General features: G+C 45.4%; 1 pseudogene; it reads right to left on the bottom strand.

The window, feature by feature from the left end:
- Positions 1 to 810: 810 nt before the first annotated feature.
- The window catches only part of LOC142313016 (uncharacterized), a 183,075-nt pseudogene continuing 155,967 nt past the window's right edge, over positions 811 to 27,918 (bottom strand).

Genomic DNA, 27,918 nt, shown 5'->3' with positions numbered 1-27,918 from the left:
CCACTCTCAGGACAGAAGCGCCTCATCTGCATGGAAATACATGCAGCTGAGACCCGCTGCCGTCGGGAGATTATGCACCATGATGCGATGACACTTGCATTACGGCGCACCAGACCTTTGATGACGTCATACTCACGTGACTAGTCCGTAGCCAATGAGGTAATACAACATTCACACGTGACTGGTCACATGGGCATGTCACGGTAGGTCCTTTCAGCCAGAGGTGCTTACCAGGGGGAACAGGAATGATCGGACGGACGCGGAAGCAGAAGCGCTGGGAGACAGGGCCTGCAGGATGCGTCACAGGATTTGTAAGTATGATCATAATATTTTTTTAATAACGTGCTTTTTTTTTTTTTTTACAGCCCCTGGACTCGAACTGTAACACGAACGTCACATAAAGCTCGTGTTCGTGCACATGAACACCATGTATTCGGTATGGACCCCGACCTTTACAGTTCGGGTTCGCCCATCCCTAGTCAGGAATAGGATAGGAATATCTTCTTTTCTTCAGGTCTTCAGTCAACAGTAGCAGAAGTGGTGGTGGTGGTACAGGCTAAAATCATCTGTGGCACCACAAGGCTCATCAGATCTGCTGCAAAACAACACAGTGACAGCTCTCCAAGTTGGAATGTGGTAGAGCAGGGTGGTCACTGTGAGGTCAGACTGCATTTCTGCTCACTGATTGTGATCACACGTCATCGTCTGATAGCTCCAATCAGTTCTAGGGCTTGTGATGATGCCGTAGCCTTGCTCAGAAAATTCAGAACATGAAGATAGCTTCAACCCTTTATGAGTAACAAGTCTTAATTTCTGATAAACGGAATTTAATTTTCAAATAAAACATTTTTTACATTCTGGATATGAAAATGGCTTCTCATGAGCTCTTTAATGTTTCACAAGAGTTGTTTTCAAAGAAAAGCATTTCCCACAATCTCAACATAGATAAGGCTTCTTCCCTTTGTGAATTTTTTTATGTTTAACCAAATATGGTTTACACACAAAACTTTTCCCACAGTCTGAACATAAAAATGGTTTGTCCCTTGTGTGAGTTCTCTGATGTTGAACAAAAGTTGATCTATCTACAAAACATATCCCACATTCTGAACATGAAAATGGCTTGTCCCCTGTATGAATTCTCAGATGTTTAAGAAAATTTGATTTGTGATTAAAATCCTTCCCACACTCTGAACATGAAAATGGATTCTCCCCTGTATGAGTTCTCTGATGGGTAACAAGAACTGATTTATCTGCAAAACATTTCCCACATTCTGAACATGAAAATGGCTTCTCCCCTGTGTGACTTCTTTGATGTATAACAAAAGTTGATTTATTTCTAAAGCATTTCCCACATTCTGAACATGAAAATAGCTTCTCCCCTGTATGAATTCTCAGATGTTTAAGAAAATTTGATTTGTGATTAAAATCCTTCCCACACTCTGAACATGAAAATGGATTCTCCCCTGTATGAGTTCTCTGATGGGTAACAAGAACTGATTTATTTGCAAAACATTTCCCACATTCTGAACATGAAAATGGCTTCTCCCCTGTGTGACTTCTTTGATGTATAACAAAAGTTGATTTATTTCTAAAGCATTTCCCACATTCTGAACATGAAAATAGCTTCTCCCCTGTGTGCGTTCTCAGATGTATAAGAAAATTTGATTTCTGGTTAAAATCTTTGCTACACTCTGGACAAGAAAATGGCTTCTCCCCTGTGTGAGTTCTCTGATGGATAACAAGAATTGATTTATTTAAAAAACATTTTCCACATTCTGAGCATGAAAATGGCTTCTCCCCTGTGTGAGTTCTCTGATGATTACCAAGAGTTGATTTATCTACAAAACATTTCCCACATACTGAACATGAAAATGGCTTCTCCCCTGTATGATTTCTCAGATGTTTAACAAGAGATGATTTATCTGCAAGACATTTCCCACATTCTGAACATGAAAATGGCTTCTCCCCTGTGTGAGTTCTTTGATGTTTAACAAGAGTTGATTTATCTACAAAACATTTCCCACATACTGAACATGAAAATGGCTTCTCCCCTGTGTGAGTTCTCTGATGTATAACAAAAGATGATTTGTTTGCAAAACATTTCCCACATTTTGAACATGAAAAAGGCTTCTCCCCTGTGTGAGTTCTGTGATGTGTAACAACAGATGATTTGTTTGTAAAACATTTCCCGCAGTCTGGACATGGATATGGCTTCTCCCCTGTGTGAGTTCTCTGGTGTCTAACAAGGTTTGATTTGTCTGCAAAACATTTCCCACATTTTGGACATGGATAGGGTTTTTCCCCTGTGTGAGTTTTCTTATGTACAATAAGGCTTGATTGACAATTAAAATATTTTCCACACTCTGAACATGAAAATGTCTTCTTTCCTTTGGTAGTTCTAACATTCCTTATGTTACTTTTATTTTCCTTAATAGCCTGTGATGAATCAGAAAATAGAACCTGTTTTATAGGATCAGATGATAGATCTTTGCTGTGACGCACCGAAGATACAGCTGAGATAACACAATGTCCTTGATATGTGTTTTCTGGCACACCAAGATTATATGATTGAAAGTCTAGTGTCAGAAGTCTTTTTAATCTCCTAATACAGTCACCTGCAAAGAATAAAACTTATTACTTTTTCAATAATATAAACTCGGAAAAAGTTTTTTGTTTTCTTTTTACTATGTAAAATGTCCACAAAAATTGCAAATCATGTTGCAAAATTCGAATATTCATTAAGGTATTTGTGACAAAACAGTTCACATTTTAATCGAATACCACAGCACATGGACCACTAGATAATGATATCAGGCCACCAGGATCGACTCTAGCATTTTTCCAATGCAGTGTTGGATTCAGCATCTTCCTCGGTTCATATCTCAAAGTGTTGATCACCAATATTTTTTACTAAGACACTCAGTGGAGACTCATAAATGAGCCTGTCAGTCAGTAGTATTAAAACAAGTCTCCATAGGTCACTCGCTATCAGCGGCAGACCCGACATTTCTCATGTTAATGAGAAATTCCATACCTGCCGCAGACCGGGAGTTACCTATGGAGCCTTGTTTTGAGAACGACGCTTCATATGAATCGCTGTGGGACATTACACCATTGAATAACGTTGGAACTTCAAAGATTTCTTTTTAAATAAGAAACTGGTAAAGGCGGGAGTGTGGGGAGTCTTAATTCAAATAAACTATGTTTTTCTGTGTGTTTTTTAACTGTAAACTTACAGAGTTAGCAATTGGGTGTATGATAGATGCTTCTCTATTTCTAAGCACTGGGCTTGATGCCAGCTTTTTATTAGCCATACATTTGTACCTGTCATCCATCATCCTAAGCTTACGCTGAACCTTTCACCATACCGAAGAGAGCGAAGAAAAAAAATGCTACTGTGGCACCCCTAGGGGTATTAGCCACAATAAAACCATCATTAGTTACTCAATACAAGCACTAGAGCAGACACCGCACTACCACCTCTGGCCAGAAGGGGGAGCTCAAGAGACTCCCCTAGATATATTCTGATCTGAGGTAAAATTGACAGTTTAGTTTTTCAGTTGGAGCCGGGACGCTCAAAGGAGCAGTCACAGAGAAATTGCTCTGAGGTACTTAGGAGAGACTGACAATTTCCAGGCCCAAGCCATTGGTCTGAGGAGGAGGAGACAGAGAAGAGGAACATTTTAGGAACCGGGTAGCCATTAATATCTACCCCTGAAAAGGCGCAAATACGGACACCGGATCCGTGGCTGCATTAGTTTTACACAATACAGCAACCAGGAAAAGTGAATGCGATTCAAGCTTCATCAGGGTCAGACACAGCAGCATCCAGAGAGTTCAGCGGTACTCCCGGAAGGGGTAAGCAGAGGAAAAGGACTCAAGTTGCCTGTTGAATTAGGACCCAGGAGGGACAGTTTGGGCCGGCAGCCAGTTCACAAACAGCAGCAGGGCCACACACAGACAGCGCAAAGAAGGAGGCCAAGGACCTGGCAGGCAGAGTAACTTAGTCCTCCTTATACAGACTCCGGTGACGGGACTTGTTGTTATGCAGTTTTTTGTTGAAGTAAACCGGTTAAACGTCGCCTGTGCCTCAGTCTCTCATTTGGCAGTAGCCACCTATCCAGGATTGGGACCATCGAAGCTGAAAAAACTTATTGCTGATCAAGTAAGTGTCTGCGCCCCTAAAGTCTCCTCACAATACCATTATCTATAACCACCATTGACTTTTACCTCACCTGCCTGGGACCCACAGCCCTACCCGGAAAGGGCTTTCCACCTCAGCTGCCCCACATCATCATCCCCGGCCAGCTACTGGCAGCGGTGGCCATAAATAGCCACATTTATTCCGGGTGGCGTCACGAAAAACTCTTATAAACTTTTATTTATCCCCTGTAAATACCCCCCATTTGCACTGTGCATCGCCTGAGACCACAGCCCGGGTCGAGCCAACCGTGACATCCCCTCAAGAAATAGACCCCCGATCCGGTGCTGGGTACCCCGGTCTCCTGGGCGTCACAAATTGGTGTCACGAACAGGATCTACCGTGCCCAGCTAAACTGGGTATTGTGTGCCGTGATTTCCAGTAAAATTGGCCAAAAACTGTGTGAAAAACATCAAAAATTGACTTTATTACAGAAAATGTATTTTCCCCATTGAAAACCATTGAAATTGACTTTTTCCCATTGAAAGACATGGGGACAAAATGGCCGCCATCCTCTGAGGTAATCACCTTATAACTGCCTGTGTTATTTGAACTGCGCCACAGCCTGAGCTGTGACTAAAAAAAAAAAAAAAAACAAATCCTGCTGCACCACAGAACTATTGTGCGCCATCCCGACGAGAGCAGAGGACCGGAAGGGTCCAGATTAACTAAGGGGGCGCAACATGTCGCACCACGGAGATGCTGATGCACCAAGTGATGCGACCGCAGCAGAAGGACAAAATATGAATAGAGCGTCTGGCAGCCCAGCGGCGCAAGGAGCAGCGCCCATTATGCCATTTCTGATGCCCTATACTCCAGGTGCCCCATGGCTACCACACTATGAAGGTAAGCCAAATACTCTTGATAACTTTAATGAGAAGCTGCAAGCCTACTTCAACATGTACCCTGCCCTGACAGAGATTCAGCGTGTTGGTCATCTTATGGGACAATTAGCTGGCAGTGCCCTGTGGGAAGTCACAGCCTGGCCAGTAGATGCAAAAGACACTGTTAAACATATAATAGCCGGATTGTAAGCAGCTTTTGAAATCACTGCCGGCAGTAAGGCTAAAACAAGATTCTTTAATTGTAAACAGAAATCCAATGAGAGCGTGAGAGACTTTGCTTTAAATCTACAGGAGGCGCTCAAAGCACTTACATTAGCAGAACCTGTTTTTACCACCGGAGCAGATAAGCTATTGAAAGATCAATTTATTGAGGGACTCTTAACCCCTTCTCACCGGGGGCATTTAAGCATGCTGGCCTTTAAGGATCCCGAACTGACATTTGCTCAATTAAAGGAAAGTGCCATTCGTCTCCAGCAGGCAGCGGCGCCCCGGGATCTGGATTTGTCTCAAACTATTGCAGAGGCACTTCAGCAGCAGGGAGTGCCAGTGACCTCAGCCATGTCAGGGGCTATTGCTAAATCCCTGGAGCCTAACACCAATGAGGCTCTCCATCAAAAGCTTGCTGCCCTGACAGACACCGTTGCTACAATGGCTAAAATCATTCAGGAGTTGCGTGGATCCCAGACTACACCCAAGATCGAGTTGGCGACCAGCAAAGAGGATGTTCCATGGATGAGGCCCAGGAGATACTCAGCGTGGAGAGGACGACCCAGCGACCGCTACCAGCCGGATGGACAGCCCATTTGCCGTCGTTGCAAGGAGCCAGGCCACTTTGCCCGGGAATGTGCTTTAAACAAGGATCCCCTGGGAAGGTGGGCCGCTTCGCAGGAATGAACTTTCAAGGTCCAACACCCTGGCATGACAAGTACGTGGGAGGGCGTCCCGTTATCCCTATCGTGCTGGACGGTATTCCCCTCAACGCCCTGCTGGACACCGGTTCCCAGATATCATCGATTCCGCATATCCTTTATTAGAGGTACTGGGCTGATACAGACATTGATAAAGGACCATCTAATGTTGCATTGAGTATATGGGCTAGTAATGGTGAGATAGTACCACAAGTAGGTTTTAGGGAAATGACTGTCAAAATTGGTAGGATAGAATTACAGAAGCAAGGTATTATTGTTGTTGATGTTGACCGGCGAGATCGTGAACCAACTGTATTGATAGGAATGAATGTAATAGAAAATTGTTTTTCCGAGGTCCTTACTGTCTTACAGCAACTCGCCAAGACTGCCAGATGTGACCAGCAAAGAATTCTACAGAGAGAGATAAAAGCTTTTGTGTTAAAGCAACAGATAGAAGTTGCAGGTGGAGAAATTGGCAGTGTGAGGGTAAGTGATCCAACACATATTGTAATTCCGCCTAAAACCGAAATGTTGGTATGGTGTAGGGCCGCAATAGGCATTAAAGGGCAAAATTACCAGGCTTTGGTAGAACCCGTGTACACTGATAGTAGGCCCACTATACTGACAGCCAGGGGAGTAGTCGAGGTACACCGGGGAAGGGTGCCAATACGTCTTTTAAATTGTGGAGAAGAAGAGGTCACTTTACCAAGGTATGCTACTATGGCAAAACTATATACCGTTGACAACAATGCCATCACAGCCATTGAGCCCTTGGATCCGTCATGCCAGGCAGACGACAATGGTTCACATGGAGAATTGGAGGATTGGTGTCAACAGTTGTATGTAGGAACAGATTTAACACCTACCCATCAAAAACAAGGGGTGTACAGGCTAGTGAGAGTATATGAACAAGTCTTCAGTAAACACCCGCTAGATTTTGGGAAGATCAAAGGGGTAGAACACACAATACCCACTGGTAACCACCCACCAATAAAAGAGATATAAACCCGTACCGCCCGCTCACTACCAATGTGCAAAAGGTATGCTAAGGGATATGAAACAAGCCGGGGTAATAAGAGACAGCTGTAGCCCCTGGGCAGCCCCTCTAGTGATGGTTAAAAAGAAAGACGGAACCATGAGAATGTGCGTGGACTACCGACAGATTAATCACATTACCCATAAAGACGCGTACCCCCTACCTAGAATAGAGGAATCATTAGCAGCATTAAGATCTGCTAACTATTTTTCCACCTTAGACTTAACAAGTGGGTATTGGCAGGTCCATGTGGCGGAGAGAGACAAGGAAAAAACAGCATTCACCACACCGATGGGTCTCTGTGAATTTAATTGTATGCCGTTCGGACTCTGCAATGCACCCGGTACCTTCCAGCGACTGAAGGAGTGCTGTCTAGGACACAAGAACTTTGAAACCGTCCTCCTGTACCTAGATGATGTAATAGTCTACTCCAAGACTTATGAGCAACACCTACAAGACTTGGCAGAAGTATTTGAAGCCTTGTCCAAATATGGCATGAAGATCAAGCCATCCAAATGTCACCTTCTTAAGCCAAAGGTACAGTACCTGGGACACATTGTAAGTTCAGAAGGAGTAGCATCGGATCCCGAGAAAGTAACCGTGATTGGCCAAGACCCACCAGCGTGAAAGAGGTGAGGCAATTCCTGGGACTGGTGGGCTACTATCGCAGATTCATAAAAGGGTTTACAAAGTTAGCAGCACCCATACAAGACATCCTGGTAGGGCAGTCAAAGAAGCCCTCAGCCCGGAATCCTCCTTTCCAGTGGAGTAACGAGAGGGACGAGTCCTTTGAGAAGCTAAAGAAGGCACTGACAGGAGAAGAGGTTCTAGCATACCCAAATTACCATCAACCCTTCATCCTCTACACAAATGCCAGTAATGTGGGACTAGGAGCAGTACTGTCACAAAAGCAGGGAGGCAAGGAGAAAGTCATCGCCTTTGCAAGCAGAAAGCTCCGGCCTACTGAAAGAAATCCGGAAAATTACAGCTCCTTCAAGTTAGAATTATTGGCAGTAGTCTGGGCTGTAACCGAGCGTTTCAAACACTATCTGGCAGCTGCAGAATTCACCATCTATACTGATAACAACCCGTTGACCCACCTGGATACAGCAAAATTAGGTGCGCTGGAACAACGATGGATAGCCAGGCTGTCTAATTACAACTTTGTGATCAAGTATAGAGCAGGCCGCAAGAATGGAAATGCAGATGCCTTATCCCGGATGCTACACTTGGAAAATGTGGAAGAGGAACCGGAGGAGCTTGAAGAAATTGAACTACCGGCCTTCCATAGTCCCAAGATAGGACAGTATCAGTCAGGTGCCTATCAGAAACAACAACAAGCGACTCTTAACCCATTAGCACACCACAGATGGGCTGACACGCAAGACAGCAATCCGGCTGTGAAGTTGGTAAAGGAACTGCTGACGGAACAAGGTGCATTTCCCAACCAGAATGCCCCGGAAGAGACGCATCAACTCTGGAAAGAGAGAGGCAGAATGTTCTTGTATCAAGGGAAGCTCTGCAGAAGGTACACTAATCCAAAGACACATGAATTAGTCTGGCAAATAATAGTGCCTAAACAGGATGTAAAGATGGTCCTGGAAGCTTACCACAATGGTGCCGGTCATTTTGGATGGAAGAAACTAGAAATACTCTTGAGAGAAAGATTCTACTGGGTTGGTATGAGAAGATCAATTGAAGAATGGTGCAGAAACTGTGGCCCGTGCAACCTCAGAAGGAAAGATCAACGAAACCAAAGAGCACCACTCCAGCCCATAGTCACCAAGCAACCACTTGAGATTGTCGCCATAGACCATGTGAAGTTGACACCAAGCCGGTCTGGCTATGTCTATGCCTTAACCATCGTGGACCATTACTCACGTTTCTTAGTGGTGGTACCCGTGAAAGATCTCACAGCAAAAACAGCAGCTAAGGCGTTTCAAACATACTTTTGCAGACCCCATGGATACCCTGAGCAAGTACTTGCAGACCAAGGTACAGCCTTTGAATCAGAGATCTTCAGAGAGTTCTGCAATATGTATGGTTGCAAGAAGATCCGGACAACAGCATATCATCCTCAAACAAATGGCTTATGCGAAAAGATGAACCATATTGTAATTGACTTATTGAAGACCTTGCCGGAGTCAGAAAGAAATCAATGGCCGGAGAAATTGCCTGACTTGGTAGACCTTTATAACAATGTCCCAGTAAGTTTAACAAATTGCACCCCAGCTTACCTTATGCGTGCAAGACCCGGTAAGCTACCAATTGATCTCGAAATGGGAATTCTGAAACCGGATGCAGAAGTGCAAGATTCCAATTGGGATACCCTACGTCAACAGCAGTATCGCCAAGTTCAAGAGTGTGTGGAAAGAAGTCTCCAGCAAGCTAGAGAAAGACAAGAACGAACTTATAATCAGCATGCTCTAGCAACCCCGTTAAAACCTGGTGACCAAGTACTAAAGAGAAATTGTCGCACCAATAAACTGGATAACCAGTGGGAAACCATCCCGTACACAGTTTTACCAGCAAGAGTGAACATTCCTAAAATGTGCCTTATCAGCAAAAACGGAGGGCTAACATCAGTACTAGTGTCAAGAGACAATCTGAAACTTTGTCCTGAAACCTTGAAAGAGCCAGAAGTTATCCATTCGGAACCTGAAGTAATCCAACCCGTACAGGTTCAACCAGTTAAGGAAGAGGAAGAAAAAAATTCATACAGTCTTAGGAGACTTTCCTAAAACCTGGCCCACGTACCATGGTGCAGTGGTAGTACCAATGATGGCCTTTTACCAAGTACCAGAACTAACACCAGAGTCCATACAACCAGAAGCCCCAAGACAAACAGAATCAGAAATTGACCCTATACCACAAGAAGTCCCAAGACAGGAAGAACAGATTCCTATAGTGATCCCGGTCACAGTGGACTTGCCAACCCCACAAACGTGGAATCATCCTTAGCAGAACCAGAAGCACCCGGTAGGTACACATCCACTCATACCATAACGCTAAGTACGCCTAGTACACTAACCTTACGTAGGTCCCAGCGTAATACTCAAGGTCAACTACCAGCAAAATATGCAGATTATCAAATGTGAATAAGTTGAAATGTGAATTGTGTATATGTTATGTGGTACATTTAATAGAATTCAGAAAAATTTAGTTTAGTCATTAGTTATTAGTTTGCAACGTTTAAGCCCAGTACCTACAGAGACTTTCCTGTATGAACTACTTACATATTCTTGAACTTTTCTTCATTATTAACTATGAACCATGCCACAGGACCGATTGTGGTAAAACTACTTGTAAATAGTTATCAGCCGGAGGCGATAGACTAAAACTCCGGAAAGACTGCTTTTGCTTTTTGATCTTTTTCGACTTTCTTTTAGACTTTCTTTTAGACTCTGCTGGAAAAATGGAACCGAGTTCCAGGACGCTAATTGCAGTGCCTTTTCTAGCGGATAGTTAGTTATTTCAACACCTTCAAGAATAGAACTGTATTAATGGACGCTGTTTGAAGTGACTTTTTACAGAACTCTATTTTTGCACTTTGAGTGGTTTTTGTAATTTTTTATTTTTACGACTCTGTAAATATTAATTGTTGTATCATTTGTTTATTGTATCACAGTCCCGGAGTACTGTTTTTCACTAAGGGGGAATGTGGCACCCCTAGGGGTATTAGCCACAATAAAACCATCATTAGTTACTCAATACAAGCACTAGAGCAGACACCGCACTACCACCTCTGGCCAGAAGGGGGAGCTCAAGAGACTCCCCTAGATATATTCTGATCTGAGGTAAAATTGACAGTTTAGTTTTTTCAGTTGGAGCCGGGACGCTCAAAGGAGCAGTCACAGAGAAATTGCTCTGAGGTACTTAGGAGAGACTGACAATTTCCAGGCCCAAGCCATTGGTCTGAGGAGGAGGAGACAGAGAAGAGGAACATTTTAGGAACCGGGTAGCCATTAATATCTACCCCTGAAAAGGCGCAAATACGGACACCGGATCCGTGGCTGCATTAGTTTTACACAATACAGCAACCAGGAAAAGTGAAGGCGATTCAAGCTTCATCAGGGTCAGACACAGCAGCATCCAGAGAGTTCAGCGGTACTCCCGGAAGGGGTAAGCAGAGGAAAAGGAATCAAGTTGCCTGTTGAATTAGGACCCAGGAGGGACAGTTTGGGCCGGCAGCCAGTTCACAAACAGCAGCAGGGCCACACACAGACAGCGCAAAGAAGGAGGCCAAGGACCTGGCAGGGCAGAGTAACTTAGTCCTCCTTATACAGACTCCGGTGACGGGACTTGTTGTTATGCAGTTTTTTGTTGAAGTAAACCGGTTAAACGTCGCCTGTGCCTCAGTCTCTCATTTGGGCAGTAGCCACCTATCCAGGATTGGGACCATCGAAGCTGAAAAAACCTATTGCTGATCAAGTAAGTGTCTGCACCCCTAAAGTCTCCTCACAATACCATTATCTATAACCACCATTGACTTTTACCTCACCTGCCTGGGACCCACAGCCCTACCCGGAAAGGGCTTTCCACCTCAGCTGCCCCACATCATCATCCCCGGCCAGCTACTGGCAGCGGTGGCCATAAATAGCCACATTTATTCCGGGTGGCGTTACGAAAAACTCTTATAAACTTTTATTTATCCCCTGTAAATACCCCCCATTGCACTGTGCATCGCCTGAGACCACAGCCCGGGTCGAGCCACCCGTGACATCCCCTCAAGAAATAGACCCCCGATCCGGTGCTGGGTACCCCGGTCTCCTGGGCGTCACACTACTCTTCCGGGATACCGGAAGCCCCTATCCCTGTAAATGTGCTGAACTGAGGGTGAAAACCATATGCAACTTACTAGTAAACTCCTGATGCCGGTTGTTGATAGCAAACTCGGCCAAAGTTAAAAATGACGCCCAATCCTCCTGATTCTCAGAGGCAAAGCTTCTGAGATAAGTCTTCAGATTCTGATTAGTGCGCTCAGTCTGGCCGTTCGACTGGGGGTGAACAGCCAAAGCGAAAGACAATTGCACCCCCATTAGATGAGTACAGAATGCCTTCCAGAACTTTGAGACAAATTGAGTTCTGTGATCCGAGCCAACATCGGACGGAATCCCATGAAGTCTCACAACGTCATCAACAAGCACCTGTGCCAAAGTTTTGGCATTAGGTAATGCTGACAATGCAATGAAATGTTCCATTTTACTAAATCTGTTAACCACTACCAGAATTACATTCTTCACCACTAACAATGGCAGCTCAGTGACAAAATCCATGGACAAATGTGTCCATGGTCTAGAGCAGAGGTGTCAAAAACGTGGCCTGCATGCGACCCGTGAGGCTGCTTCTTGTGGCCTGCAGACACCTAGACCCTTAAAGATTGCGGCCCGGTACACGGGGCCGCCGCCGTCAATGCTTTCCCTCAGGTGAATATAATGTACAGCACTGCGCGGAGAAGAACGTCTCTAAACATCTTTACTAAGGGCACCTGCCGTTGGCCAATCAGAGGCCAGCGGCTAATGGTGGTGTATTCTGATTGGCCGGCGGCCGCCAATAGTAAAGATGTGAGGAGTGCAGTGTCGCAAATCGCTCCCCAGTAGGAAAACACTGATGGCGGCAGCTGTGTGTACCAGACAGCAATCATCTCGGGGTCTAGGTGCCTTCAAGCTACAACAAGCAGGTAAGAGGACACCGAGGAAACAGAAGACAGGTGAGAAGAATTTTTTTTTTGTATGTGATAAACATCATAACGGGATATTACTACAATATGGGCACATTACCACAGGGGACAATATGGGCACATTACTACAAGGGGACAATATGGGCACATTACTACAAGGGGACAATATGAGCACATTACATCAAGGGGACAATATGGGCACATTATCACAGGGGACAATATGGGCACATTAGTATAGGATGGAGAAATTACTAAAAGATGAGAGCCAGGATGGAAATATTACTACAAAATATTGGCCAAAATTACTATATGGTGGTAATTGTAAAACAATATTACTTTCAAGAATGAGATAAAATGTCTTGACCTCCTGCTGTCATGGCAATCATTGGGCCTCAGCGAGACATCATGAAGGTGCTGATCGGGTATCAGAATTCTCCCCAAACCATCTAAATGTTGCATTAGTCATGGATCACGGTATATAGACGGATAAACAGCCGGGGGCAGTACGGACACCAGATCCGGTTGTTGTAGCAGGAGCTCAGCTATCACATAAGCTGAACTACCAGAAGTGATGATGCGAGCACAGCTCCTCTGCCCACATATCGCCAGGACAAACCACTGTGTCCATTTGTGGAAATGTACTCCAAAATTAGACATAACGAGAAAGAAAGGTGTTAAAGGAAACCCATCACCAGAAAAATACAGTCCAATCTGCAAACACCATAGAGGATGCTGAAAAGATTGATGTATAGTGGTTTAAAAAACAAAGGGTGTAAATACTTATGCAACCACATGATTTTAGTTCTTTTTCCACTCAAAAAGATTTTAGATTGTTTCACGATTGAAGTGCACAGATTATGAGCGACATTAAAGATGGAATAAGTGCAGAAATTATTTTTCTTGGTAGGATTTCTTATATGACAAAAACCTTTCATTTTATCAGAGGCATGTAGACTTTTTGGATCCACTTTATATACAATATGTGTTCATTATGGCATAGTTTGTACTTTTTCCATGTTATTTCATATCAGGATAGGGAAACACAAAACGCATCATTTTATATGTGACGTATTCTTCCACTATAATCTGCACATTCCCCGTGTCTAGGATGTACAGGAAACCTCTTACACCTTATTCTTAGGATACTAAGTTTTGTTCCTTCTTCTTAGTCCCACATTGTAGCAGCTGCTGAATGAGAAGAATCTGTGACTTCTCTGCATTTAGTGGTCACTACTCACCTGGGCGGTTATCTGTGGGAATCTCCTCTTTACTCCGCTCATCACCCCTCACATATGTCTCTGTAGTATTAATATGGGGCAGATCTTCCCCCTGAAACAAATATTGTAAAAGTCACAGACAGATGGAGAAGTCCCATCTATGATCAGCTCTAATCCTGCCATCTCCACCGCACTCATTACACAAGTATAACACATATAATACTGGAGGATAACACAAGACTGAGCACAAGACCTTCACAGCCGTCTACACATCATAGGGAGATTTCATGGCACCTTCTCTCCATCTACCTGATGATCCTGAGGAACATCGGGGTCTTCTTGTTTACAGTCCTGTGGGAGAAGAGGACGGGGACATCTCTCTGGTGTTGTTCTCTTACTGGATAGACCTGGAGGAGACACATACAGGGACTGAATTCATTCCTTACATACAGATAATTATAGGCCGTGTGTATTTAGTCCTGTCTATTACCTGGTGATGTGAGGGGCTGGGGAACCTCCATCATGACGTCCTTGTACAGATCTTTGTGTCCTTCTAAATACTCCCACTCCTCCATGGAGAAATAGACGGTGACGTCCTGACACCTTATAGGAACCTGACACATACAATGATACCGTCACCCCCGATCCCTTCATAGCGTTACTGTATAATGTCCCAGCATTCCCAGCAGTGTCACCTCTCCAGTCAGCAGCTCAATCATCTTGTAGGTGAGTTCTAGGATCTTCTGGTCATTGATGTCCTCATGTATCGGGGGGTGAGGTGGAGGCCCCGTGATTGGGCTCAGGGGTCTTCCCCATCCCTCAGACACAGGGGCCTGACAGCGCTCACTAGAGGTCTTCTTCACTACTGTGTAATCCTGGTTATGGAGAGACACAGTAAGAAATCTCACTCCAGACATTTCCAGAGTCCTCACCTCTCCAGTTCTGTCCATCTGTTATTCCCATAGATAAGAATGGTGTAATGTGACGTCATCAGAATCTCTCACCTCTCCAGTAAGCCGGAAGAGGATCTCTAGGGTGAGGTGTAATATCCTCTCCGCCATCTTGTTTCTGTCCATATCCATCCATGATAGTTCTGAAAATTATATAGATTCATTTTCAGTATCTTATGTAATAATAACTGAAATGAGAAGAGAATGAGCTGATCTAAAAACAAAGTACAAGAAAAAATCCTAAAGTGATGACATCAGTATAAATCTGGTAGAGAACTTCATAAATCTAGAAATTAGAGTTTTTTAATCACCATGAAAAACTAATGTCTCACAAAAGAAAAGAAAAACAGAATGAAGGCGAGTGTGAATAATGACCAAACCTGATAGAGAAGAACGGGGAATCTCCACACATCTCCACCTGCAGAGCCGCACACTAGATATATGGTAACGGCTAAATCCCAGTGGCCAAAAGGGACCTCTGCTGATGTCACGCCCATGTGACCAGAAGGGGCGGGACCTCCGCCGACATAGCGGATACCAGGAAGATACATTTTTCTTTAAAGTCCACGTTCGCATGGAGTTGATTATAATAGAATCGGGGGTCTGGGGGTAAGAGCTCCAGATGGGGGGGGTGAAGCCCTTCCTTGCATCAGTATAGATGGGAGGAAACATCACCATGCCAACCAACCAAGCCTGTCATGCCCAAGGTCCTTCTACCCACTGGGATTTAGCCATAACCCTAGATATATGGCTGCTCTGTGGTTCCAGGACCTGTGATGATGTCACATGGAGGGGAGGAGTCAGGGGTCACATGATCAGCTCCTCAGTGTATGCAGGACTCTGCTGTGCTGGGTGTCATGGTGCTGGATGAGGTGAAGGTTATGTGTGGGGTCAGGAGGGGTTTACAGTGTGGACAGGGCCAGCGTCAACACGCGGCACATCCGGGCAAATGCCGGGGCCCCGGAGAGCCGGGTGGGCCCACTCGGCCTCGTCAGTTCTGCTGCCCCTTGGCCGGGGCCCACTCGCTGTCAGTTCTGCTGCCCCCAGGCCGAGTTCCGGGGACCGCAGTACACTGCAGTAATCTGCAGCGCCGTCCCTTTAAGGCGCGCAGACCTCCTGGTTTGAACTTCATCTGTGGGCGGAGCTACCCCCCGGCGTCCTGCTCAGTCCCACAGATGAAGGAGCCAGGAGGCGCTTTGCCAGCCAGCGACCCCCAGCACGGCGCTGTGTGACTGTGGGCCCCCTCTCCTCCGTGACCTGAGCGGTATGTGCCCTTCCCGCCCCCGGTTTATGGGCCCCTATGAGCTGTATGGGCTCCCCCCCCCCACGAGATGTATGGCCTGGCCCCGCCTAGCCGCGTGTGTGGGCCCCCTGGAGCCACGTGTGTGGGCCCCCCGGAGCCACGTGTGTGGGCCCCCCGGAGCCACGTGTGTGGGCCCCCCGGAGCCACGTGTGTGGGCCCCCCGGAGCCACGTGTGTGGGCCCCCCGGAGCCACGTGTGTGGGCCCCCCAGAGCCACGTGTGTCTGTCTGTAGCAGAGACGAGTGTGTCCGTCTGTAGCAGAGACGAGTGTGTCCGTCTGTAGCAGAGACGAGTGTGTCCGTCTGTAGCAGAGCCACGTGTGTCCGTCTGTAGCAGAGACGAGTGTGTCCGTCTGTAGCAGAGACGAGTGTGTCCGTCTGTAGCAGAGACGAGTGTGTCCGTCTGTAGCAGAGACGAGTGTGTCCGTCTGTAGCAGAGCCACGTGTGTCCGTCTGTAGCAGAGCCACGTGTGTCCGTCTGTAGCAGAGCCACGTGTGTCCGTCTGTAGCAGAGCCACGTGTGTCCGTCTGTAGCAGAGCCACGTGTGTACGTCTGTAGCAGAGCCACGTGTGTCCGTCTGTAGCAGAGCCACGTGTGTCCGTCTGTAGCAGAGCCACGTGTGTCCGTCTGTAGCAGAGCCACGTGTGTCCGTCTGTAGCAGAGCCACGTGTGTCCGTCTGTAGCAGAGCCACGTGTGTCCATCTGTAGCAGAGCCACGTGTGTCCGTCTGTAGCAGAGGCACGTGTGTCCGTCTGTAGCAGAGGCACGTGTGTCCGTTTGTAGCAGAGCCACGTGTGTCTGTCTGTAGCAGAGCCGAGTGTGTCTGTCTGTAGCAGAGCCGAGTGTGTCTGTCTATCTGTATGTATGCAGCAGGGCTTTGTGTGTCTGTCTGTATGTATGCAGTAGAGCTGTGTCTGTTTGTATGCAGCAGAGCTGTGTGTGTCTGTATGTATGCCGCAGAGCTGTGTGTGTGTGTGAGTGTGTGTCTGTATGCAGCAGAGCTGTGTGTGTGTCTGTTTGTATGCAGCAGAGCTGTGTGTCTGTATGTATGCAGCAGAGCTGTGTGTGTGTGTGTGTCTGTATGCAGCAGAGCTGTGTGTGTCTGTTTGTATGCAGCAGAGCTGTGTGTCTGTATGTATGCAGCAGAGCTGTGTGTGTGTGTGTGTGTATGCAGCAGAGCTGTGTGTGTGTCTGTGTGTATGCAGCAGAGCTGTGTGTGTCTGTGTATGCAGCAGAGCTGTGTGTGTCTGTATGTATGCAGCAGAGCTGTGTGTGTGTCTGTGTGTAGGCAGCAGAGCTGTGTGTGTGTGTCTGTATGTATGCAGCAGAGCTGTGTGTGCCTGTATGCATGTATTATGTGTATCTATGTATGTATTTTCGTGAGTTTGTCTTTAAATATGTATATGTACGTGTACGTATGTGTGTGCGTGTGGATGGGGCCCACTGGGACTATTCCACCCAGGGCCCACAAAAACCTGGAGCTGGCCCTGAGTGTGGATGTAGCACAGCAGTGTGTGTACGACGTGTATGAAGCGCAGCCGTATGTACGAGATGTACATAGCAGTGCTGTGTGTGTACAGAGCGGACCCATGTGTGGGAGATGTACAGAGCTGTGTCTGTACAGAGCGGACTCGTGTGTTTATGGAGCGACCCGTGTGTACACCTCACAGCCCCACCCTGACGTCTCTAATACGTCAGAGCTACGTGATATAACCTCGTCACTTCCACCAACACGTGATGTTCCGTGGCTGCAATGTGTATGTAAAGTCTGCTTGGCACTGACACACCCTGTGCACGCGGGCACAGAGAGGAACAGGATGGGAGAGAGAGTGGGTTGTGCAACCACCGATGCAACACCCTGCTCGCTCACAACCTGGACAGGCTGACAGACCATTTTTATTAGCCCCAGTGAAACAGGATTTTTCCGTTTCGGTAGTCTACCACCAGTTCCTTGTTAGATATAAGCCTGGCCCGCTAGGAGGATAATGTTGGGCCAGAAACCAGCCCGTCCACACCAGACTGTCAGTGCACATTTCCCTAGACAGGAGCTGCTAATCACAAAAGGGGGTAGAAATGTAAAAACGAAATAAAACTAGCAAAATTAGCTACTGAAACAAAAATCGCCAAAGACATTAAAATAAACCCGAAATTTTTTATAAATATCAATGCCAAAAGGGAAAAAAAAGTATTGTATCGACTGCATAAAAGATGATAGCAGGATTATTATAGAGGATATAGAAAAGGCTGAGATATTAAACAGGTACTTTTCGTCTGTGTTCACCAAGGAATTGACAGTTCCAGAAATCATTCAACAAGTCAAAAAATCAAAGCACCCCCCCAATATAACTAATGTAATACAAGAAGAAGTACGCCTACGTGTGAGTAAGTTAAACACTGACAAATCCCCCGGGCCAGATGGCACTCATCCACGAATATTGAGGGAATTGAGCTCAGTAATTGACAGACTGCTATATCTTATCTTGTAACAGGGTTGATTCCTCAGGATTGGAGAATGATTGACGTGGTACCGATATTTAAGAAAGGTAAGAGGGTGGATCCAGGCAACTACAGTCCGATAAGTCTGACATCAGTGGTGTGCAAGGTTTTTGAGGGCATTTTAAGGGATGACATGCAACGATATATTAGAGAGAATAATATAATAACTGACAGAGAACATGCATTCATGAAAGATAAATCATCTCTAACCAACATGTTGGATTTCTATGAGGAGGTAAGCGCAAATCTGGATATTGGTAATTCAGCTGATGTGATTTGGTCTTTGCAAAGGCATTTGATACACCACATAATAGCCTTATACTGAAGCTCCAGAAGCAGGGACTAGGGGAAACTATATGCAACTATGTAAGGAAATGGCTAAAAGGTAGGAAACAAAGAATAGTCATAAATGGTATGTTTTCTGAATGGGCCATAGTCAGCAGTGGGGACCGCAGGGATCTGTGCTAGGACCGATTCTTTTTAATCTCTTTATTAATGACCTTGTGGATGGGATTGATAGTAAAGTGTCAGTCTTTGCTGACGACACCAAACTATGTAGGATATTAAAAACTGACCGTGATAGTACAATATTACAAAATGATCTGAATAAGATATCGGAATGGGCAGATACTTGGCAAATGAGATTTAATGTTGATAAATGTAAAGTAATGCACCTAGGACAGAGTAATCCTATAGCTGCGTATAAATTAAATGGAAGTAAACTCAGGTCTACAGAACAGGAGAAGGACTTGGGTATTCTCATTACAAATAAGCTGAGCAGCAGCACTCAATGTCAGGCAGCAGCTGCTAAACCAAACAAGATTTTAGGGTGTATAAAAAGAGAGATTAGATCCGGTGATCCCAATGTGTTGTTACCCCTCTATACATCACTTGTAAGGCCACATCTGGAATACGGGATCCAATTTTGTGCTCCACATTTTAAAAAGGATATTAACCCCATCACGACCGCGGGCAGTAAAGTTACGTACTATTTTTACGTGACTTAACGACCAGAGACGTAACTTTACTGCCTAAAATTCATTTGAATGCCGTAGCCATAGCAACGGCTTTCAAATAATGTCCCCTGCTGTTTCTTACAGCAGGAGATGTTTGCTTGACCCCATGGGGGTGGCATCGCAACCCCCCATCGACGATCATTGTGATTGGCTGTTCAAATCTGAACCGCCAACCACATTGTTCGCACTGGTTTCGGCTAAAACAATGCCTGAACCAGTGCGATACCGTGAGATCCTGCTATGAGGAGCTGCAGCACATCATAGCTGGAGCTCAAACATGGTGCCCCCAGCCCCTGCAGCACTGATTGGAGCGATCGTGCTATGACGCGCAATTGCTCCAATCAGCGTGCAGTGGGGCGGTCTGATCTAGAGGTGACCGCCCTCCCCAAGCTTGTGGTGGTCTGGGAAGCCCTCCCCCAACATGTCTGCAGCGTGCACCGGCTGGTACTTGTAGTACCAGACCGCCGCTGCTGCCGCCACCGCCGCTTCTGCTCCACGTGAGTATTGCGCGCTCCCCCTGATGGTCCCTGCGCGCTCCCGTGATGGACCTGCCCCCTGCTGCGATCTGCCCCCTGCCGCGATCTGCTCCCTGCCTCGATGTGCCCCCTGCCGCGATCTGTCTCCCGCCGTGATCTCTACTCTGCTCTCATTCTGCCTCTGCTTCTCCGGTCTCCCCCTCCCCCTCTCCATCTGGTCTCCCTCAGACATCCCCTACTCGCCTCCACCGGGTCGTCCGAGGTCTGCACTGGCCCGATCACATCTTCCTCCATCGCTGGGTCCTTCCTGGGTCTTCTGATGAGCTGTCCAACTGCTTGCCTCCTGCTTCTGTAAGAAGCTGTCCACCTTCTGCCTTGTATTCCTCCTGCAGTTCCTCTGGTCAGTGATCCTCCTGCAAAGCTACTGGGCACTGCGAGTATAATATTTTTATTTATTTTTTTTGTATCCCCTGTCCGTTTTTACACCTCATTCGTCCGTGCGTCCTGCCGAGCGCTGATCAGTGATGCAGATAACGTATCTGCATCCGTGGTCAATTTTTGGCGGGACTTTTTTTGTCCGTAACTTGCGTAATTTTTTTGCATCTCATCTGAGTGTGTGTCCTGCAGCGGCCGAGCGCTGATCAAAGATGCACATAACGAATCGGCCAATTTTTGGCGTGACTTTTTTTTTTCCGTATCCCCGACGCTTTTTGTATCTCATCCGACCGTGCGTCCTGCAGTGGCCGATCAGTGAAGCACGACATCTGTGCGTTTGAAAAGTCTAATGGCGCTACTTCTCTTCTGAGCCCTGCCATGTGCCCAAACAATTACTTTCCATCACATATAGGGTATCTGCGTACTCAGTTTTTCCTGATACTGTTGTAAAACAAAAAGCTACCTGGTTGAAGCAACAGTTTTGTGGTAAAAAAAAAAAAATTCTTTTCACGGCTCAACGTTATAAACTTCTGTGAAGCCCCCAGAGATTCAAAGTGTTAACCAAACATCTAGAAAAATTATTTGAGGGCCATAGTTTCCAAAATGGGGCACATGTGGAGGAGCTCTATTGTTTAGGCACCTCATGGGTTGTCCAAACCCAACATGGCGTCCGCTAATGAGTCCAGCTAATTTTGTGCTCAAAAATTCGAATGGCGCGCCTTCCCTTCCGAGCGCTGCCGTGAGCCCAAACAATTGATTTTTACCACATATGGGGTATCAGTGTACTCAGGAGAAATTGCATAATAAATTGTATGGTACATTTTCTCTTTTCTCCCTTGTAAAAATGCAAAATTTGATGGCTAAAGTAACATTTTTGTGTTAAAAAGTAAAATTTTCATTTTTTTCCTTCCACATTGCTTTGGTTCCTGTGAAACACCCGAAGGGTTAATAAACTTCTTGGATGTGGTTTTGAGCAGTGTGAGGGGTGCAGTTTTTAGAATGGGGTCACTGTTGGGTATTTTCTGTCACCTAGGCCTCTCAAAGTCACCTCAAATGTGATGTGGTCCCTAAAAAATGATTTTATAAATTTTGTTGGAAAAATGAGAAATTGTTGATGAACTTTGACCCTAACATCCTAACAAAAAAAATTTTGTTTCGAAAATTGCGCTGATGTAAAGTTGACACATGGGAAATGTTATTTAGTAACTATTTAATGTGACATATCTCTCAGATTTATAAGCACAAAATTTCAAAGTTTGAAAATTGCGAAATTTTCGCAAAATTTCCAAAATTTTCACAAATGCACAAAATATTGGCCTAAATTTACCACTGACATGAAGTACAATATGTCCTGAAAAAACAATGTCAGAATTGCTAGGATCCGTTAAAGCGTTTCAGAGTTATAACCTGTTAAAGTGACACTGGTCAGAATTGCAAAAAATGGCCTGGTCATTAGGGTGTTTTAGTGGCCAGTGGTGAAGGGGTTAAGAAGATAGAGTCAGTTCAAAAAGGGCAACTAGATTATTGCAAGGGATGGAGGCCTCCGATATGATGAGAGGTTGAAAAAGTTGGATTTGTTTAGCTTAGAAAAAAAGACGTCTCAGAGGAGATCTCATTTATATGTATAAATACATGTGTGGTCAATATAAAGGACTGGCTCATGACTTATTGCTTCCAAAGGCAACACTAAGGACCAGGGGGCACTCACTGCGAGTGGAAGAAAGGCGATTAGGGCAGCTATATAGGAAAGGGTTCTCTACAGTTCGAGAAGTCAGATTATGGAATGAACTACCACAAGAGGTAGTAATGGCAGATACTATAACAACTTTTAAAGAATGGCTGGATGATTTCCTTAGTGCACACAACATTGTCAGTTAGAAATAATTTAATGACAAAATATATAATTGGTGGATGAAGGTTGATCAAGATGGACGAAGGTCTTTTTTCAATCTATGTAACTGAGTCGGACTTGAGCTCATACGCTGCTGAGACCCACTAATGATAAATATGAGAGGCTTAAGCTAACATTGCAGGTAAATTGTGCTGCAGGCAAGACTGTGAGATAACAGACACAGGGCTGAAGTCTCTATTTTAATCCTTGCAGCATACGGTTTTCATTGTGCACTGCAGACACCTGCTAAAACCTGCTCTGAGTACAGTGCCATCTTTCATAAAAGACACAGGTGATTCCTTACTGGCCCTGTAGGATTTTGAGTGGCAAGAGGTATTTTCTGTAGCATCAATTGATGTAGAGAGCCTTTACAGTGCCGCTTTGTCAGGTCCTGATACAGGACCCAACAAAACGTCGCTGTGCGAGAAACATTTCCAGTCGTCCCAGATGCTTCCCGCACCCCTCTCCTGTGATTTTATTTTTTTGGATGTAATAAAGATTTTTTTTGCAAAAGGGTGAGTGCTACCAGTTTTCTTTTTCTTTTTGTTGGAATGCTCATGTATATGATATCTAATCCCTTCTTAAAATATATCAAACTTTTCCTCCGCTATATACTATATATGATATCTGTACAGTCTGGTCAGGTTCAGCAGTTGAATTCAATGATTTTGTACACAATTAGAACAAAATCAACAAAATGAATATGAATTTTACATCTATTTTTGGGGACACAAACTGAATTTGCTGGATATAAATACAGAAACTAAGAACAATGACACCCAGACAACATTTAGAAAAAAAACTGCAAAAAATGCATTATTACATTATAAAAGTGCACATCCAGAATTTCCCAAAATAAAAAGTGCTACCATATAGCCAATTATTACGCCTAAAAAAGATCAACTGTACATATAGAAGTTTCGAAAGACAGGCGGAACAATCGAAAAAGAAATTTAAATGCAGGTATCTCAAATGTTTATTAAATGAAGCACATGATCAAACTACCATATTGTTCGGATTATATGACACATTTTTCCTCCCAAAAATTTGAGAGGAAAATGAGGGAGTCCTCTTAGAAGTCGAATGTAGCTTACCAGGGGATGGTAGAGAGGGGTTACAGGATGCTGCGTTGGGCTGTGCTTGCTGCAGGGGGTGAGGCAAGGGCCATCCTAAAAATGTCGGTGGTGCGCCCTTCATATCATAGACTCATAGAATGGTAGAGTTGGAAGGGACCTCAAGGGCCATTGGGGGGTCCAACCCCCTGCGAGTGCAGGCGTTCTTAAATCATACCAGCTATATGTTTATCCAGTTTCCGCTTGAAGATTTCCTTTGATGGAGAGCTTACCACCTCCCGTGGTCACCTGTTCCACTCTCTGACTGCCCTCACTAACTCCCGTGGCTGCCTGTTCCACTCTCTGAATGCCCTCTCTACCTCCCGTTTTAGCCTGTTCCACTCCCTGACTGCCCCCACTATCAGAACGTTTTTCCTAATGTCTAATCTGAATCTCCTTCCTTTTAGTTTCATCCCATTGCTTCTTGGACTTCCTTGTGCTGAGAATAGGGTAGTTCCCTCTGCACTGTGACTTCCTTTCAGATATTTGTAGACCGCTATTAAGTCTCCTCTGAGCCAACTTTTTTGCAAACTAACATTCCTAGATCTTTTAGCCAGACTTCATAGGACATGGGTTTGCAGACCTTCTATCATCTTGGCTTCTCTTCTCTGGACTTGCTCCAATATATCGATGTCTTTCTTGAATTGGGATGCCCAGAACTGTACACAGTATTCCAGGTGGGGTCTGACCAGGGCAGAGTATAGGGGAATAATTACCTCTCTTGATCTAGATTCAATGCTTATCTTGATACATCCCAGAATTTTGTTGGCCTTTTTAGCTGCATCTCATCATTGTTGGCTCATGTTGAATCTAGGATCCAATACTCTGCCCCAGTCCTTTTCCCGTGCTATCACCTAGTTCTATTCCTCCCATAGTATATATGTGTTTTACATTTCTTTTACCCAGATGTAGGAATTTGCATTTGTCCCTGGTAAACACAATCCTGTTCTCCTCAGCCCATTGTTCGAGTGTGTCTAGATCCTTTTGAATACAATTTCTTTCCTATAGTGTTGTCTACTGCTCCTATCTTAGTATCATCTGCGAATTTTAGGAGTTTCCCAGTAATTTCATTTTCCAGATTGTCAGGAACAGCCGGGGGAGTCACTCAGAAATCCCACCGCCTGCCACCAATATGTCACGATCAGGGGGTAACAAGCGGGAGTCACACCCCCCCTTTATACCTCCCGACCGACAGACAGAGCACGTGATGCGCATTCTAGCGCCCGCCTTATAGTCAGGCCAATTATGGAATTGCCAGACAATAAGCAAGGAGGCCGCTATTCTACTGTGCCGATGCTTGAAGGGCTCCCGGTGAGAGTAGGGTATATATTCCCCCGACCTCCGCGAACGGAATATATAAAAACCTCCCCGAATCTCACTGGTTGCCCCACAATGATCCTTGGCACAAACTCGCTGCCACCAACCGATTCACGGTAACTATTAACCGAACACACCGACATGGGATTCAAGATCGAGATAACAGGACAGCCCAAGATTAATTATATAATTTAATCGACCTAAGCCACACTAGAAACTACAATATGTACAATAGGGAATCTACAGAATATACAGTTAGGTCAGAGTACATTTACAGGCAAGGTATGGGTTACAAACAGGCATACAGTTCAAGCAGTTACCTTGTGCGTCTGCCCACTGGGGGGTGCTGTTAGACTAGGTTTCCAGGAACTTTTCCCACAGGTGTTTCCACACGTGACCCCCGGCAAAAGAACAAGCTAAAATGTCCGAACTGTGGTTATCAACCTGGCCGAATCCCTGTCCCCTCCTACCTTCGTGACCTCAGAGGGAAGCACTGCCACTCCCCCTGCCTTGAGTCAGAGTAATATCCCAGAAGGGACTATTACCCGCAACTCCGGACTGGGAGGTCCGATCGGGACGGTTCTGGTGTCATCAGATCCGCCCGGATCCCCTCTGCATTTTGAGTCCAAGCACGACTCATTTACCGGACTCCTACTAGCAGTACTCTATATCTCGCCGCCCCAGGGCGCCACATAGACTTCGAGGATATACAGAGATTCGGCTTGAAGTCCCGATTCTAACGATGTAGGGGGTGTATGGCTGAGACGCACGGTAATATCATAACTGTGTATATTACGGAGCAAGCAGTATGCTCTCCCGCTGTGACTAGCTTCCTTTTGGTTTTGCCAAGTCCCTGTCCACTCTCTTTGATGAATGGACACAACCCCCCAGGGGGTCTTCCTCTCCCTTTGTTGTAAAGGCCTGCCAAGACACCTAATCTCCATATCATAGGAGATTGCCTTTGGATGTGTACTGGGATTTGACACCAGAGAAGGGAGGGGGGGTGACTTCAGGAGAGCTGACTGACATGACTGAACATCATAATTTATCGTCATATCTCCGGATTCCCCTCACACCTCCCCCCTTTAGAGGGCGCTAGGGGGCAGCACACTCCGGTGTTCCCCTGTGCGCCCGTCTGCGACCTCTCATATCTCCGGATTCCCCTCACACAGATCATTTATAAAGATGTTAAACTGCACAGGGCCCAGGACAGAGCCTTGCGGCCCCCGCTTTTGACTTTCCTCCAGGTTGATGTGTATCCATTTAGTATTACTCTTTGCACCCGATGATTAAGCCAGTTGTGAATCCATCTGATTTTTTATCGATTCCATACTTGATCATTTGTTCAATGAGGATGTTATGTGATACTTTATCAAATGCCTTACTGAAGTCAAGGTATACTAAATCCACAGCATTCCCCTAGTCCAACCATTCAGTGACCGTTATAGAAGGAAATCAGGTTGGTCTGACAAGATTTATTGGTCATAAAGCCGTGGGGCTCTGGGTAATTAATTCCTTCCCATCCAGGTACCTAAGTAAATGTTGTTTGACAAGTTGCTCAAAGATTTTTCCTGTTATGGAGGTCAGGCTTACTGGCCTGTAATTTCCTGGATCCTCCTTTTCCCCCTTTTTGTAGATAGGAACGACATTTGCCCTTTCCCAATCTAGAGGGATCACTCCTGTTTCCCGTGACTTATTGACAATTATGGCAGTGGTATTATTACTTCCTTAGCTATCTCAAGACTCTAGGGCGTAAATTATCTGGACCTGGGGACTTTGTTTCCTTTAACTTGGCTAAGTGTTCTAATACCAATGCTTTGCTTACTGTCAACTTGAACTCCTCCTGACCATCATTTCTATAATGATTATCATTTATGCTTGCATTAGTTTTTTGGAGACGACAGATACGAAATACAAATTTAGTAGTTCCACCTGCTGTTCCACCTTGTTGACTGTTTCACCTTTTTGATTCTTCAGGACTGCAATGGTCTCCTTCACTTTTCATTTGCTTTTGACTTAACCCCAAATCCTCTTACTTTACTCTTGGCCTCTTTTGCAAGTATAATGGAGCCAGGACTCGGCGCATGCGCAGATTGAACTCTTGCCTCAAGAACTCATCTGTGCACACTCTACCTACCAGTCCATTGATCTCCCAGCAGAGAATTTACGGAAAATGGTGCCCGGAAGTGGTGCGTGCACAGATGAGATCTCGTCATTGAGCAAATAGCTCAATCTGCGCACGCATCGACTCTGGGTGTCATTTCTTTGAAGCCCGCACCGCCAACAGTTTCTGGATACAATTGCCTCACAGCTCCCACAGCAAGCATCCGGGACACCCACAGCACCGCCTGCAGCATCACCCTACTCCAACACCGCCCCAGCCTCCTGAGACCTCAATCCATCACCGCTACGTCCACCCCCCGGTAAGACATAAGATACCACCAGATTATAAGACGGACCCCATATTTTTTTCTATAAATTTGGGGTGCATCTTATAATCATCCATTGCGTCTTATAAAATAAAAAATACGGTAATCTATTAAGTCAGAAAGACATTTTGGCTAAAACTAAAGAACGACAGATATGTGCTCCATGTTTGTACGTTTTAGAGAGCATACACATTCAGAGACTACAGCTAAGGGCAGATTCACACCTGCATATCGCTTCTGATGTGAGAGCATCGGATGCGATATGCTAATGACCTTCGGCTCCTGATCTGCTACGTGTGTGAGCCTGAGCCGAGTTTCACACAAATGTGGTCTGTTTCTGAGATCAAATGACAGCTCCAGTGGAGAGGGAGGGATTAATCTCCCCATCTCCTCCATTGCCAGTCTGTGCGTATATCGCACTGCACTTGGATAACATCCAAGTGCAGTCCGATGTTTCTCTCGCACCCATAGATTTGTATGGGTGTGAATGACACGGCTCTCGCAGACAATCGCAGTATGCTGAGATTTTTTTCCTCAGTCTGTTAGGGCTGAGGAAAAACTCACAGATCTGAGCTGCAGCATTGTTTTAAATAGGGCTGAGTGCAAT

The sequence above is a fragment of the Anomaloglossus baeobatrachus genome, chromosome 5 (assembly GCF_048569485.1).
Source record: "Anomaloglossus baeobatrachus isolate aAnoBae1 chromosome 5, aAnoBae1.hap1, whole genome shotgun sequence".
NCBI classification, from domain to species: Eukaryota; Metazoa; Chordata; class Amphibia; order Anura; family Aromobatidae; genus Anomaloglossus; species Anomaloglossus baeobatrachus.
Note: the sequence above shows the minus strand (reverse complement) of the source record. Positions and strands in the feature narration are given on the sequence as shown.